At 38.5% G+C, this 16,541-nt stretch overlaps 1 pseudogene across 1 annotated transcript; it reads right to left on the reverse strand.

Moving 5' to 3' along the window:
• Positions 1-3,169: 3,169 nt before the first annotated feature.
• Positions 3,170-16,326, reverse strand: LOC146647702 (uncharacterized; annotated as a pseudogene). Its single transcript, XR_014908604.1, has 6 exons — positions 16,269-16,326; positions 6,800-7,099; positions 6,434-6,718; positions 5,985-6,068; positions 4,759-4,808; positions 3,170-4,330 (listed from the first exon to the last, which is right to left on the reverse strand). The product of XR_014908604.1 is annotated as an uncharacterized LOC146647702 (transcript).
• Between the last annotated feature and the right edge of the window lie 215 nt (positions 16,327-16,541).

The following is a 16,541-nucleotide window of genomic DNA, read 5'->3' on the forward strand; positions in this document are numbered from 1 at the left end:
AATAAACAGCATCACAATGATATATGGGAATATGACAGTAAATACTAAATGTTAAACATTATTGTGCAGCACATAAGATCAACAGAACACAGTGTGCTTTGAGGTAGGAGCCAAAAAGGGTGTAGTTTGTGGGTGTGATCACCCGTGTGTACACCTGTGAGCATGGACGCGCTTGTTTTTTGTTTTTTTAAAAGGTTCCTTCATGTAATAATCTGCTAGAGGGTGTGGGGGGGCCACAGCCCCGTCCTCCAGGGCGTGAAGCAGGTGTGGAGGAGATCAAAACTCCAGACATCCAGAGGCCCCCAGAACACAAGAGACCAAGGAAGACCAACAGAGGGGCAGCTGCGCCACTGTCCCGGAAAGAGCTGAGGAGAGTCCCAGATGAGGGCTCACTCAGCAGCCGCGGAGCAGAAGCCAGGGGGAGTTGCAGTGACACGCCCGTGAGCTCCGCCGGCAGCCAGCTGCGCCTGAGTGACCGAGCCCCAGGCCGAGAGGCCGGGGGCACCCTACCTCCGAAGTGGCCCGAGCGAGCCCCAGGCTCCAGGCCCCGATAAGCGGCCGCCAAGGAGTGAGCCGGTGTGTACCTGGACGCCCATCCCCGGACACAAAGAACCACCAACGCACCGATGTCTGAGGGGGTCCGCCACTGGCAGGGGAAGTGGTGGTAGGGGGAGATAGGCCTCCAAACCTTGGAGGGCCTGAGATGTCCCCAGAGAGGTGGCGCCTGACACCCAACCCAAATTTCCCAGAGAATATGCCAAACTACATGTTGACAAGCCACAAAGCTTCTGGATGCTGAGATAATGTCCTGTGGACAGATGTGGTGAAAATTTAACTTTTTGCCAAGGTACATCAGCTCTAGGTTCACAGACAGAAAAATGAAGCATATCTAGAAAAGAAAACTGTCCCTACTGTGAAACATGGAGGAGGCTCTATTATGTTCTGTGGCTGCTTTGCTGCATCTGGCACACAGTGTATTGAATATGTGCAGGGTACAAGGAAATCTCAAGACTATCAAGGGATTCTAGAGAGAAATGTGCTGGCCAGTGTCAGAAAGCTTGGTCTCTGTCACAGTCATGGGTCTTGCAACAGGACAATGACCCAAAACACACAGAAACACCCAAGAATGGCTAAGAGGCGCCCTTCAAACCGGAAACAATTGGAGCCGTTTGGTCATGAGGAGTGGGCCAAAATACCTGCTGAGAGGTGCAGAAGTCTCGTTGACAGTTACAGGAATCATTTGATTTCACTGATTGCCTCAAAAGGTTGTGCAACAAAATATTGAGTTATGGGTACCATCATTTTTGTCCAGCCCTTTTCCATGCATTTATTTTTTTAAATAATTCTTTTGAAGCATGGTTGAATGTCTGACTTTCATCGGTTAACATTTATAGAATTTTTATTTATTATTACTTTTGTGAGATTAAAGTCATTTCTGTGACCATTATGAGTTTTTTTTTTTTTCATTGACTGAAGGGTACCAACAATTTTGTCCACATCTGTAAATGTAAGTGGTCTCAGTAGAAAAGATGCTATAAAGAAACCATTCTTAAGGTAAGGGAAACTGAGAGAAACTAAGGATCTTGAACTTGGAGGACATGACAAGAGCTAACGCAGAGAACGTGACAACAAACCGGAGAAAACTGAAGACTTAATACACAGACAGGAAAACGAGAGAATGGGGAACAGGTGGGATAAATGTGACATAACAAGACAAAGGGGAGGCAAAACTAAATACAGTGAACACAGGACAAGGACTATCAAAATAAAACAGGAAGCACGACAAATAATGAGATGTGGACGCAGACACACAAGCTTAACACTGAGAACAGGGAGAGAGACAAACATGGGGGATTGACTGATCTGGAAAGACAGAGAGGGAACATGGAACACGGAAACACAAGAAATGTGAAACACAGGGACAGAAACCTAAAAACTAAAAACTATAACATAAGCACAAAACAATTAAGAGAAGTAAAATCACGAATGACACTAAATCAAAGAATATTAACCAAACTCAAAAACACATAAACACTGTGTTACCAGACCCACAACTATGATACTTCATCTAAAGTCATGTCACATGGATGTTACCAGGGTGTAAATTGTAAATGATGAATTCACTTACATCAGGACAATGCTCAAAATATCTAGTATATAGCAATGTGAAAAAGTACACTCTTATTGCCTAAGAATTAAGAGGTTAAGTAGTAGCCAAGTGATGCTAATCAGTTTTTGGAAAACTAAATTCAGTGTCACTAAACACACTCAGGCCTGATTAATGGCAGAACTGGTGATTCACTTAAAGAGAACCTGTCTGCCAAACTGAAGCAGGCTAAGATCTCAAAAGGCAACAAACCATGCCACGATCTAAAAAACCCCAAAAAAACCACACCTGAGAAACAAAGTCACTTGCATCTATTATTTTGTAAAGGGTTACAAACATTTTTTAATACTTTGGGATTAGGTGAACCACAGTGAGAGCCATTATACACACATGGAGAAAAGCTGAAGTTTCCCAAGAATGACCAGCCAGCCAACATTACTCCAAGAGCGCACCAAGAGTAATGTCACAAAAGAACCCAGAACAGCATCAAAGAACTCCAAGCTTCACCTGTCTCAGTGAAGGTCAGAGTTCATGATTTGACAAAACAAAGAGACTGTGGAATAAATAGCATCCATGGGAGAGTTCAAGGAGAAAACCACTGCTGATCAAAAAGAATACAAAGGCTTCTCTGACATCTGTGAAAAAACAAATGAAATTGAGAAGTGTATACACACACACACCTATGCACTTATAATTAGTGTTACATGCATCTGGTTTCATGTGGTTCATGTGACATATGCTTTCAGGTGCATTTACAGGCATCCAATCGTAAGTGGGAAGCATGTGATCAGTGACCTTTAGAAGATATGGGTTATCATACAGGTGCCAATGTGTATGGACAAAGGGGACAGACACTATATACTGTAGTTAAAAGCGTCTTGATGTTCTTCCTTATTGCATGTAATAGGAATCCATGTACATATGTGAAGGTCTGTCAAACTGACTTGGTGTTCATCTCTTTATTGTTTCAACTGCTACAAAGAAAACACATCATTACTGCAGTCAGTCTGACTAGACAAACAAAAAAATACAGAAAAAATTGCTTTTGTTTTCTCCGTCGCTGCCACAACTGTACACAAGCCCATACAGACTATACACTTATGGCTACTGTTTTTTACAACCACGTGACATTTGTGAAGTTTGAAAAAATGGCCATTGGTAATTTAATACCAAAGTCTATTTATCTGTATGATTAGCTGTGTTGCACAGTGTGATAAAGGGGATGTTAACTAATCTGCCTATAAATGGTTTAAATGCATTCAAATAGATTGGCATCTCATTTAAGACTTACATGTACTGTGTTAGTTCATGTATTCTCCTCCTCTTTGAGACTTCTGCCATTTTTACCTGGCTATAAATAGTTTCACATTTTCAAGACTGTAGAATATTTTTAAAGTTAAAGAGCACTGCACTGGTTTTATTATACACAAATCCAAAGCAGTTAGAGTACAATTAAACAAAAACAAAACCAACAACAAACAAACAACCTTTATTTGTCACATGCACAATCATACAAGATGCAGTGAAATGCTTGTGCGGACACATTTACTGATGCAACAACCATTATATATGATAAAAAGAAACATATACACGTGTAATGTAATGTTATTAATGTAATAACATTACAAACTAAATATTGCAGATATTTCACAATATTCTGCAGGCACATACACTCATTGGTTCTCAGCTGAGTCTACCCACTTTGTTGGTATGTCTGTAAACTCTGTGTATTTCATTTTCTCAAAAATAAGACTTTGAAAGAATAAAAATTGGGTTAACTAGCTCTGTTAATTCAAATTAAGATAAAAATTGAGCTATCTTTAAGTTAGACCACAATATCATTCAGCAACCAGCCTCTCGTGTGTAAAGTGAGCTACATGTGAGTGAACAGATCCATATGCTTTCTGATTAACATGTTTCTGTCTTGGTCAGAGTAACATGAACATCCACATTTTGCACACATGGTACATCAGTGACCTCTGTTGATCATTATAAATACAGTTATTGGTTTTCTTCAGCTCTGGGTGTTTGTTGTTGGACTGTAGAATTGGGCTTTGCAGCTCTGTCAACCTGAGCATACACTGTCTCTGGCTGAGGGATGTTTTCAGTCTTAGTGGATTTTTGTCCAGTGTGAAACTCCACCAAAGCATAAGTAGATGTTGGAGAATTACATGATTCATCTCCTGCAGGAGTCTGATTTTGAGTCTGGCCTGGAATGATGTCCTGGAAATAAATCAAAAGTGCTCTGTTAGGAAAATGTCATAGTCATGATTACTTTATCTTACATGTGTTATACAATAATAAGCCAGGAAGTCTGAATGCAAGAAAATATCACAAACGGTGATGTCTAAATGTGACAAGAACAAGCATAAGGTTGGATCTGCATCAACAAACTAGATGGAACAGTTGGTGTAGAAAGGAGATGGTGTTGATTTTAGAAAGTAGTTTGTGAAACAGTTTTGCTCATGTGTAGTTGCAGAATTTAGTCCAGTTAAAAATTTAAAGGATTTTGTACAGAAACAAATCTGTTTTCAATAATTTAATTACTCACAATTAAACCATTTGTTCCTACAGTTTGACTAGCAAAGTGGGAGAGGTTCTTCTTCTGCTTTTTCTTTTTGGTTTGTTTTTCCAAAAAAGTTTCCGCTTACCTCAGGAACCGCATATATAGTATTTTCCTGGTTCCCTCCTTTACTTTTACCTGTAAGTCAGTCATAGAAAATATAGATTGACTTGCTTGAAATTTAAGTTCTTGCAGGATAAATTTTATTTCCTTATTAAAGTGTTACATTTACATCTTCTACTAGGTGATTTCTTTAGTACATAAAAAATGATCTCACTGTAGCCAAACAGAAGTGATATATTGGACTAATACAATAATATTTATTCCCGATTTTCTATCTTAACGCATGCTAGTTAAACAGAATTTTTTGATAAAAACCCTGTTCTGTCAGTAGACTGTAAACAGATCAGTCTGCTTTAAAAAAAAAGTGAGAGAGAAAAATAAACTCATCCCTCTTTGCAGTCAAAGTTAATTTGATATTTTTATAGCTTTCATTAAGTGTGAAAAAACATGGAAAAGGAACCTGTCATAGTCACACACACACACACACACACACACACACACACACACACACACACACACACACACACACACACACACACACACACACACACACACAAGAACAGCAGCCGTACTATTGTAATGACAAAACTGTACCCCCACATAGTCACAGAATATACACTACATATCAATTTAACACTGACATTTATCATCTTTTATAATATTTGAGTAGTTTGAGGTATATTTATGATATATTTATAGACAAATTGCATCTTTACATAGATAATGCAAATTTCAATTGTCTTTAATGGGTGGTGGACATCAAGGTTGCCTTTGAATTGTTGTAACCATCATTACACGACCTCCTAAAGCTAACAAAACAATGTTTACTGTTCCAATGTTTTCCAAGTCTATACTTTAACATGTACACTGGTACAGCTAGGGACAAAATTAATTCAAGAATTTCCTTCTGAACACTTCCCCGTCTTTGTTTTATAATTTTAATGGCTTTGTTGTTATTTATTTTTATTTAATATTGTTATTCATTTTTTATTTACAGCTTAAATCTCCCATTCCACAGTGAATCAACACAGTTACAAACACACTCACACAGAACATACACAAAATAGATCTTTACTGCTGTACTAAAGTATATCTTCATCTGGGCTCCTGCCATTACCTAATCATATGAGAAATGTGTATTTGTATAAACTGTGTGCTTAAATGCAAAATATAATTTTTGTGTACTTTACATATTACCTAATATTACCTACATATTACACTAAAAAAAAACAAAAAAACATTGGAACTTACATTTCATTATGACACAAAGGGTAATGAAGAGAATCAAGAAGACAACAGAAGTCGAAGCTGCAATTATGGTGGCTCCACTGGGAGCTGTAATGAAATTAATTATATCACAGAAATTTTGGTTAAGTACTGGGATTTATTTGCAAAGAAGAAGAAAAAAGTATTATAGCAGTAAATCTTTTACTGATCACTACAATATTACATTTCACATCCCTGGATGTGGCAGTTTGCTTAAACAAGTTATTAAAGAAGGCAATACAGATTTTTTTGACAACCATTCAGTCGGTGTTTAGATCACACCTACATTCAATCATCAGCTGAGTTAACCCCATGTCGAACTACATGTTTTTGGAGAAGTAGTTCGACATGGGGAGAACATGCAAACATCACACAGCAAGGTCTTTAGAATGTGGTTATTTTAGTTTTTCATTCATTATGACCATCATTCTCACCTGTCTCTGTTTCACAGTAAGATTTGAGCACCTTCTTAGTCTCATTCCAGCTCACTTGGTTGCTGTGATTACAGAAAATGGTGTCTTGCTGCAGGTAAACAATTAGAGAGGAAAAAAATTTTGTGGCCTTCAAATCCTTTTCTTCTGCATGAGAGCAGTTTTTACCATCACATCTAAAACTACTGCTGATGTTAAAGTCCACTGTGCTGCAGGTCACAGTCAGGTTACATGAGTCTGAGCTCTTGGACACAGACTCCACTGTCAGGTCAGCAGGAGTAACTGGATCTGGGGAACAACGGGTGTGAAAGTATTAAAAACAGGCCTATGATGTGTGAACATTTCAAAACAATGAAAAGAGAAACCTACCTTGAACTATGACCTTATATTCAGCTACCTTTTGCTCTTTTCCGCTGGTTGTTACTGCAGTATAATCTCCACTGTCATTGTGTTTTACATTCTTCACTAGCAAAGAGTAATTTTGTCCAAACAACTCAGCCCTTCCTTCATAATTGTCAAACACGACTGGATCATTATTAAAATCATGTTTAGCTATATTGTTATTGGAATTAAATCTCCAGAGAAAATTAGTCTTTTTGTCAAGTGTAACAGGTTTCTCTGTATCCAAGTGTAAGTCCTTTCCATGCAGCACAAACACATGTTGGAGACCTAAAAGAAAACAATTAAAATTTTAATTAAGACTTTAACAACAGTAATAACAACACTAATGTCAGAATTGTGTGCATGAAGCTATATATTGTAAAATTTAATATAATGATAACAGGTTATGTCAACTTAAGATCACAAAAAATGAATGTGGAATAGTATTTCATTCTCCTGTCCAGAAAACAAAAAACATGTCAGTGTTGACTGTGTGGCAGGCAGAGTCAGACCCAAATTACTGGGAAAAACATTTCATCACTGATCCAAGACTGAAGAAGTCACTTGGATGAGTGACAAAATGCTTCTCTTACTAAAACCTTTATATCCAGATGAACAGAATTAAACTTTTGGGTAAATCTATGAGTCTTCATGGAGAACAGACTGCAAGGAAGGACACAACAAAGGACAAAAGGAGACAGAGACGATACATAACAAGGGAAAACACAACAGGTGGGAAGACAACTGAAACAAATAATTAGACACCGGAAGAAGAACAGAAGACATGAGACAAGTGGTCACCAAAGTAAATAAGGAAATGACTAACACTGACCTGGAAACCTGAACTTGACACAGACAGAAGCCAAAGCATGAAAAGAAGTTTGTTCCAGAAAGGAAGACTGGGACATACTGAAGACAGAAGGGAATTAATATCGTCTAACAAGGGACCAAGGACTCAAATCAAAGCTAGTGAACAGAAGGACCAAGAAACAATATCGCAAACGTTATACAAGGCTCAAACATAGATCACGCTTTAAAAACCAGAAGAGTATTACCCTGGCAGTACCCTGACAGAACATCGAAATAGTGAGAATACAACAGCAATGCCCCTAAATCAAATGCAGCTTTTTATTATTTATTTGTTTGATTGTTTTTATTATTGTTTAGTCACATCTAACTGCTTGCTGTCTACGATCTCCAGAAAATGGTGTGGGCTTCACACGGCAGATAAACCTGGTTGTTTGGAGTTACAGGTTACATCCCATGGTGGTGGTGCACCTTTAATAGCTAGAGATATGAATGAATATATCAAACCACATGAAACATATCTATGCAGGGTTGAGACCAGGAAGTAGAGAGGCAGTCTTACATATCTCTCAGCTGCTTACGTCCTCATTAAATGCCCACCAAGACCCCATCCCTACAGACACTGTGTTCTCACAGGCCACAGAATATGAACCAGAAAACAAAGTACCCTCAAAATTCATAAATAAAAATTATTCAAAATGATTTCAGATACACCAAAGAGGAAAACTGTTATGTATTAGTTAGTGAATATTTGGTCAAAGTTCATGGTGGTGAATGATTTTAATAATCAAGTCTTAGTAACTGCCAAAATCCTCAAACACATCTGAAAACAGAATTTCACTCTAGTTTATACATCAACCAAATACGGAGCCCTGAAAGGGACATGGGAGAAAAAAAATAAAGTTTTGCGAGATCTCGCAAATGTTTTGGCCGCATTCTGGGATAAGGATAAGTCCAAATTCATGGGCTGCATCCTCCTGAGGACCCGGCCTTCGCGGTCTACGTGGGTCGGGTCCTCAGAAGGTCAGGCCGGAAGTAAACGGCTGTGAGATTGGACGGTCTAGCCTTCAGATTTGCGTCACCGCTGTGTCGGTGGAGTTTATTAAACTCGACCGTCTGCTCCTTGCTATCTAAAATATAACAGGACACTGGAGTAAATTCTTGACCAATGTTCCCTCTAATTTTTCATGTGTCTGAGCGAACACACAAACTTCTTCTAATTACTTCTTTTAATTAACTGCTTTAGCCCATTTACAATGAAAATTTTAAAAAAAAATCTTGTGTAGTATGTTAACACTATTGGAAGTAAAAATAACTTACAGTCCAATTTTGAAAACACAACTTCCTATTTTATTATTTTTTTTATAAAGCTCTGACTAGTATTATGAGTATGAGTCTGTGGTCTGGGAGAGTCCTGTAACTCTCTGTCTGCAAAATACAGTAAATAATGACCAATGTTGGAAAATTAATTACATAGTTACTCCTTCAAAAAAGTTACTGAGTTATGCAAACAACAAAGTTTTTTGCAGCTGTTTACCTAAAAATGCAGCCAAGGTGTTTTGTTTTTTTTAATAAACATTTCAAACTATTTACAGAACAATCAGCTGTTCTGCATCAAATTTGATGCCACAAAAATTATTTGCGCCACTCCAAAAAATAATTTCTGTCCACTATGAGATAAAGGAGAACAATAGCCTGATACCTGCAGGCCTGACAACAGGAGATGTATCACTCCTGTAACACCTGTAACATTCAGCAGTCGCCTCATTGTTCTGACACACACAACAAAACTATTGACTACACTACACACTAACTACACAAGATTTGCGCTAAACGTCGCAAATCTCTCACATCTCAAAACACTCCTAAAACTACCCCCCCCCCCCCCCCCTTTCCTAAACAACTGTTGCCATATCATGTTTTGATTGGTTGACATGGTACATTTTCCGACCAATAGGAAAGCGTGGGGGTTTTTTTGGTCTTGGCTTTTCTCACAGCGAGAGCGCTTTCGAGCGTTTTCCTTATAAAACGCCGTTTTTGCCGTTTCTTCCCGCAGTAAATATAAGCAACGATAGTATTCAGGAAGAAAACCAAACATTACATATATTTTTATCATAACTCTGGTTTTACGTGCCCTTTAAAAACTGGTATAAAGTCCACAACATGTACAACCACATCTCCAATGGTTGTACATGTTGTCATTAACGTGGCTTCACTCCACATCAGCCACGCCGCTTTGCTAGCTAAAACTCCGGTGTCGGCACATGAGGACGCTGTCATAGCCTGTTAACTAGTGATGTGCGGATCGATCCTGAAATATCGATTCCTCCGATACCAATCATTTATGTTCTAGAATCGATTCTCACATTAAAATATCGATATTTTAGTACTTTAGGGTAAATGTGTAGTTTATCATTAACAGGAACACAGTGGAAAGAAACTACATCATTCGGATTGTCTACATTCAAAGGAACTACTTCCTCTTCCGCCTTTCATACTTATGTGTGCGAAATACGCTGCCACTGGCGTGCACTCACAACAATGGCTGAGCATAATTGGAGTCATGTGTGGACGTATTTTACCTCCACAAACAGCTGAGACATGGTTGTCTCATGTGGCAAAAAAGTGAGGTGTTGTGGCCATACATGCCAACCTTGAGACCTCAGAATTAGGGAGATATTCAAAAGGGCTGTTGCTCCTTGCTGTCTAAAATATAACCGGGCGCTGACTTAAACTCTCGACCGTCTGTTTAATCAGTTTTCTGTTTGACGTTTATTCAGCTGTGTGAAAACCCCGGAGGAACCCACCCGATGGATTAATAAAATTTAATTTAATTTAATCTAATCACTTTAATCTCAGCCAAACCGATCTACCCACGAACAAATAAAACACTGAAAAAGCCAAACAATAACATTTTTAAGTTATCAAAGTGACTTATACATCATGTTTAACCCGAGTAGCGAAAGACCGCGGGGGTTTGAAGACGATGTGTCGGTCGGCTCAGATATTTGAAGTTTACACAGCTACATTCTCACCTGAAAATATGTTAAAGGTTTTTTTGCGACCAAGAAAGAGAACTAAGAGTAATATTAAAACTAAGTAGCTGCCGTCATTGTTGGAAACTGGAATTGGCTGGGCCGCGCTATGAATTCTGCAATATGGTTTTTCAATTTTGTTGTCCTGGTGGAAAATCGGGAGAAATTCGGGAGAATGGTGGCTCCGGGAGATTTTTGGGAGGGGCGCTGAAATTCGGGATTCTCCTGGAAAAATCGGGAGGGTTGGCATGTATGGTTGTGGCAACATCACTAACCTTGTCAAACACCTCAGAGTAAATCATATCACAGAATATGAGGAGCGTATGTTGAGGCGAACTGAAGAGGAGGAGAGGGACAGGCGCTGCTAGGGCGAGACAGACGTCTCTCACTGAATCCTTTAGTGCTGCAGGCAGGCAAGGTGTTCAAATAGGGCACAACTTCAGTTTTTTTTTTTTATTTCTATGTGATGAACTCTGCATTGTTAAGTGATAAGAACAAGTAATCTGATGTCCTGTAATCATTATGACACTTGAGATGTCTGTGAAGGTTCTCAGTCATCCAGGTCATCGTAGTCAAAGGAGCTTGCAAAGAAAAGCGTCTGGACTTCTTTAAGTTACTTGAAGACGTTTCACCTCTCATCCGAGAAGCTTCTTCAGTTCTAAGGTCAAATGGTGGAGAGTCCCAGATATAAACCTAGTGGGAGTAACCCCCCACAGAGGGACAAACGGACCCCCTGATGATCCTCTAATCGCCTGAGCCAAGGTGTGAAACTGGGTGTGGGTCCCAATCAGCCAGAGTTTCGGGTGTGTTCATTGTGAAACCTGGCCCCACCTTATCATGCAAATTCCTAAGGTCAGATGGCCCAGGATGTGAGTGGGCGTTAAGGCGTCTGGGAAGGGATCTCAAAACTGGATTATAGATGGCAGAGAGTTGGTGTCGTAAACCACCGCCTGTTCAAAGATGGTCGCTCACAGTGGACATAGATGGCTTCTTTCACTCCTCTTTCAAACCATCTGTCCTCTCAATCCGAGAAGCTACTGAAGAAGCTTCTCGGATGAGAGGTGAAACGTCTTCAAGTAACTTAAAGAAGTCCAGCCGCTTTTCTTTGCAAGCTCCTTTGACTATAATTTGAGATACAATAAATAAAATAAGTTTTTGTACAAAGTATCGGTATCGGATCAGTATCGTCAATACCACCCTGAATATTACTTGGTATTGGATCGGAAAGGAAATCAGTGGTATCGCACATCACTACTGTTAACCACGTTGATTAGCTGCGTATATACGAATGTGAATCGTATCATTGGCTGGACTATGGGAAAGGTGGCATCGCTCTAATCCCATACAGGAGCAGCCAGTCACTTAATGACTAACACTGCAAAACTGAATCGTTAAAGTTTTAATTTTAATTTCAATTCAGGTTAGTTTTTTTTTTCGTGCGCAACGCAGATTTTCTGTGCGCAGAGACCGTGCCAGCAGTGCGCAATTGTGCACGCGCGCAGCTTAGAGGGAACTGCATCAAGGATTCTCCTTCATACAATTTAGAAGGAATAACCTAAAAAGGAAGTGGCTTTCCAGCAATGTGGAAGACTGTTGTCTGAAAAAAATAATAAAGTAATCATTAATATTCAGGTGGAAAAATAAGAAATAGTCACACATTTCTTTTCAACACTGTACCTTGCTGGCAAAGACTGAGAGCTCTGTTAAGCCTTGTGCTACTTATTATAAAAAATAATTAATCACAGCCTTCCCATATTTATTAACTTCGGATATATTTCTAGACTGCTTCTCTCTCATTGATCTCCCTCAGCTATAACCTCAGTAATTGCTGTTTGTTGGACCTGTTCACATAAGTCTTGCCATTAATTATTGCTTTAGTTTGGGTTTTTTTTGTTTTGCTCTGTTGTTGTTGTTGTGTTTTTTTGGGGGGGATATGATAAATTGATTATATTCTATTTTTTATTTATCACAGGCGTTTAAGATGGCTGCAAATAAACTCATAAAAGTCCCATTCTCAAAGCCTTGGCTACTTATGGATAAGTGTCATCTTCCTTTAAGAAAATACATAAATAACAAGTTGTTGTAAAAGAGCTATGTGAGCATTTGCAGAGATTCATTATAACACAAAATGGCACTAATGAATGATTCTTTGGCCTCTGTGCTTGTCCTGTTAGACCTCACTGCAGCATGTGATACGGCCGATCCCAACATCTTACCAGAGCAGGGCTCTAGAGTGCAACCAATTTTGTCGCAAATGGGACCTAAATTCTCAATGGTGCGAATAAAAACAAACTCATAGGTCACACTGGTGCGACCAGCCATTCCAGTTTAAAAAGAAAAAGTCTCTGCAACTCTCAAAGTCTCTGTTTGGCCAACAGCAGACAACTTGACCATTTCGTGGCCTAAACCAATTATGAAGGTGCTGCTTAGATTAGCTGAATGAGCCGCTGAAGCGTCGCAGCACCGAATCCGTGCTGCACTGTTCGATCAATTTGTGTGTCACACGTGTCTCTGCACAGATGCGCAGAAAGAGGAAATGACGTAGGCAATTGCCACAACAATCCAAAAGCACGCAACAACAGCTGCACATTCCACCAATGTGCCAATGTTCTACCAAAAAAATCCTAGGTCGCACCAGTGCATCTCCTCAACTCGGAAAGTCTCTGTGTGGTCAACAACAGACACACATCATGCCCATATCGTGGCCTAAATTAATCATAGAGAGCCAAGGGCGGAACTTCTCAGATGCCCATGACCCATGATAAGATGTTCAGTTCGAAGGCTTTGAAGCATTTTTAATTCTGACTTTCTTTTTATTTTATATATCTTGAGATTTAAGTTTAAATTTCAGCTCAATGAAGCACTTAAAGCACAAGAGTTTTTTAGTACCGTATTTTTTGACAATAAGGCGCACTTGAAATCATTAAATTTTCTCAAAAGGACGCCTTATGTATCAGTTCTGGTTGTGCTTACTGATCACAAAGTGATTTTATATGGTACACGATGCTCAATAATCTGTCAAAATGTTTTAGTACGACTTTGGTAAGCTGCGAAGCCGCACCGCTTGACGGATTGTCGGAGCAACATGGCTACCGCAGTCAGGAGCCTCTCGGAGCCGTGCTTCCACATAATATTACCGTATTCTATGTTCATAAGGACCCCAAAATGGCAGCTGTTAAGAGACATGCTTACGAAGCGGATTTCAAACTCTATCAGTCACGCAGTAGAACATGGGAATAGAAGAGCTGTGAGAGAATTCAACATTAATGAATCAATGGTACGGAAGTGGAGGAAGCAAGAAGAATGAGTTGAGTAAAGTTTTGTTTCGCTTAATGCGTCTTATAATCCAGTGCGCCTTGTGGTCCGAAAAATACGGTAACTTATCTGTCCTGTAGAACTGTGCTCCAAATAAAGAACTTTGTGTTGACAAGATTGTTAGTTAATCATTCACAAATCAATATTGTCTATATAGACAGCAATTTTGTTTTAAAGTGAACATGTAAAACTGCGGTGTTAAGAGATGTAGTTGAATAATTTGGGTGCACCTAACTTCTGTGCTGGCGCACCTAAGAGAAAAAGTTAGGTGCACCAGTGCAACTGTGGCAAAAAGTTAGTCTAGAGACCTGTACTACAGATATCAAAATATAGCAATAGAATACCTACTGCACTGGGTTCATATTTATTTTATATATGAAACACTGGATTTATTTTTATTGTTATGAAGATGATACCCATTTATTGTTAATCGGTGAAAGCAGATCATATCCCTAGCCCTATATGAATGGGGTTACTGTGGTCTCCAGTAACCCAGTATTGCACTCATTAAAAAAAAAAACGTAGGACTGCCTTATTTCATCTATGCAATATTGCTAAAATAAGAAACTTCTTGGGTCATTTCAAATAGTCCATTTTGCTTAAGAAGGTCCCTAAATGACTCAAGTGACCTATCTGAGTATCTCTGTGGTGGACATATTAAGAATTGTTTGCTCTGTTCAGTTCCAAAGGAAAAGAAGCTTCAGTGCTTCCTTTATTAATTTATTACTTTAGCAAAGGATGCACTGTGATCATACTTTATTAAATAAGAGGAGAAAATGCAGTCCCATAATTGATAATGTCAGACCAGCTGAGCATTCATGAAAACAAATGATTGGACGGTGGCGCAAAGTAGCACAGATTATTCAAACATTAACTGTAACTCCATATTCAAATTCCTTCCATAACGTGCTAAATGATATAAAAATTTAAAAAACAATATGTTAAATTAATGCTGCTGTAATAAAAGCTGCTTGTTGTCAAGTTGTTGTCTTGCATTAACAAGATTGATGTAAGATTTCTAAAATAAGATTAAGATATTTATTAACTGATCAAAGTGTGTTTAAGGCTCAGTATAATACAGTTTGTATCCTCATAAATGCATTTTTGCCTCAGATTAGCTGAGATAAGAGATAAATCAAGAGAAGATTGAGACAGTGAGGTAAATTACTGTGATGCTAAAGTCACAGGGTGATACTAACTTTGAGCCATAATTTAAGGAGAAATAAAATCCAGCCTGTACACGTCAGTAATAACCAGCATTCTGGCATTAGCAGCAAAAATTACTGAATAAAACTCCAGCAGACCCGATAAAGATACGGAAGAGAAAGCGCTCTCTCTGTCTCTCTCAGTGAGGTAATTCAGATCAAGATAGAATCGTTATGTTTTTAATAGAGAAGTAAACCCTTCTCATACAAACTGCTGGGCACTGAGACTCTGGTCGAGCTCAAGATTTGTTACGAGGGGAGCAGCATTATTACAAACTAAGCCACCAAATAAACCTTACAGGCTGACCTGTGCAAAGTGTAGAAGAGGACCAAAAAATTTTTAGCGTCAGCTCATGAGTCTGCTGTTTGTTAATGAAGAAATTTATACTGTGCCTGTCTGACTGGTTATGAATTGGTGCTATAAAAATTAAAAGAACATCTTCTGACAGTCATGCCAGCAAACGTACAGCTGGTTCCACTCAAATGTGTAACAATTCTGAATATTTTTTCAAACAGGGCAAAGGAAATACCGAAATGTGCAGAAGAAAAAAAAATTTTTCCAACTCGTTGGGTTTTTGCTGTGCAGCAGCAGAAATTCATTTGACACAGAGACAAATATAATATACATATAATATGCACAACATACAGCCAGACATACAGATACTGATATGAAACAGAAAAGATTATTTTATTTTTCATTTTTTCATAAAGTTTATATTTGTAGTATTTCCAGTATCTAGTGTACAGAGTTATGATTCATTTGTGTTTCTACGTCATATTTTAAGTACATACTACATTTGAACGACTGTATTATTTCAAAGCAATGTTGATAATATTGAGTAGATTATCCTAGTAAGGCAGTATTGATATGTTATTGTTCCCCCCATGCCCCAACAACAAATGTGAGCAGATATTCACACTACTAAATCAACATCTCAGTAGAAACTAAATTTACTGTATCATTTTGAATTTTATTAGCATCATGACTAAAATAAAGGCATTACTGAAAACAGCATTTTTGTTATTTGATTTGTATTGTGTAAAGTTCTTTAAAAATAACAACACAGTAGCTGTGAAAAAAGAACAAGTTCTTACCTTGTACTTCTATTATGTAGAACAAAAGTAGCGCAAACAAGACTACACCACAAGTCATGATTCTCTCAAATGATCAATGAGGAAGCAGCATAACGTTTTGACAAACCAGACTTCCTGTCAGCTTTTCTTTCCTTTTTTGGGTTGGTTTAATGTTTATTTGTTTTTAGTTTTTATTTAAAAACAGATGGTTCCACATGAGCATAGCTGACTAAGACCTATACACAATCATTTTAATTATGTATATCAGAGGCAAGAAACGCTGTTTAGTAGTAT

Source organism: Rhamphochromis longiceps, linkage group LG18 (assembly GCF_057381845.1).
Source record: "Rhamphochromis longiceps isolate RC_006_pf linkage group LG18, R_longiceps_female_GT1.1, whole genome shotgun sequence".
NCBI lineage: Eukaryota > Metazoa > Chordata > Actinopteri > Cichliformes > Cichlidae > Rhamphochromis > Rhamphochromis longiceps.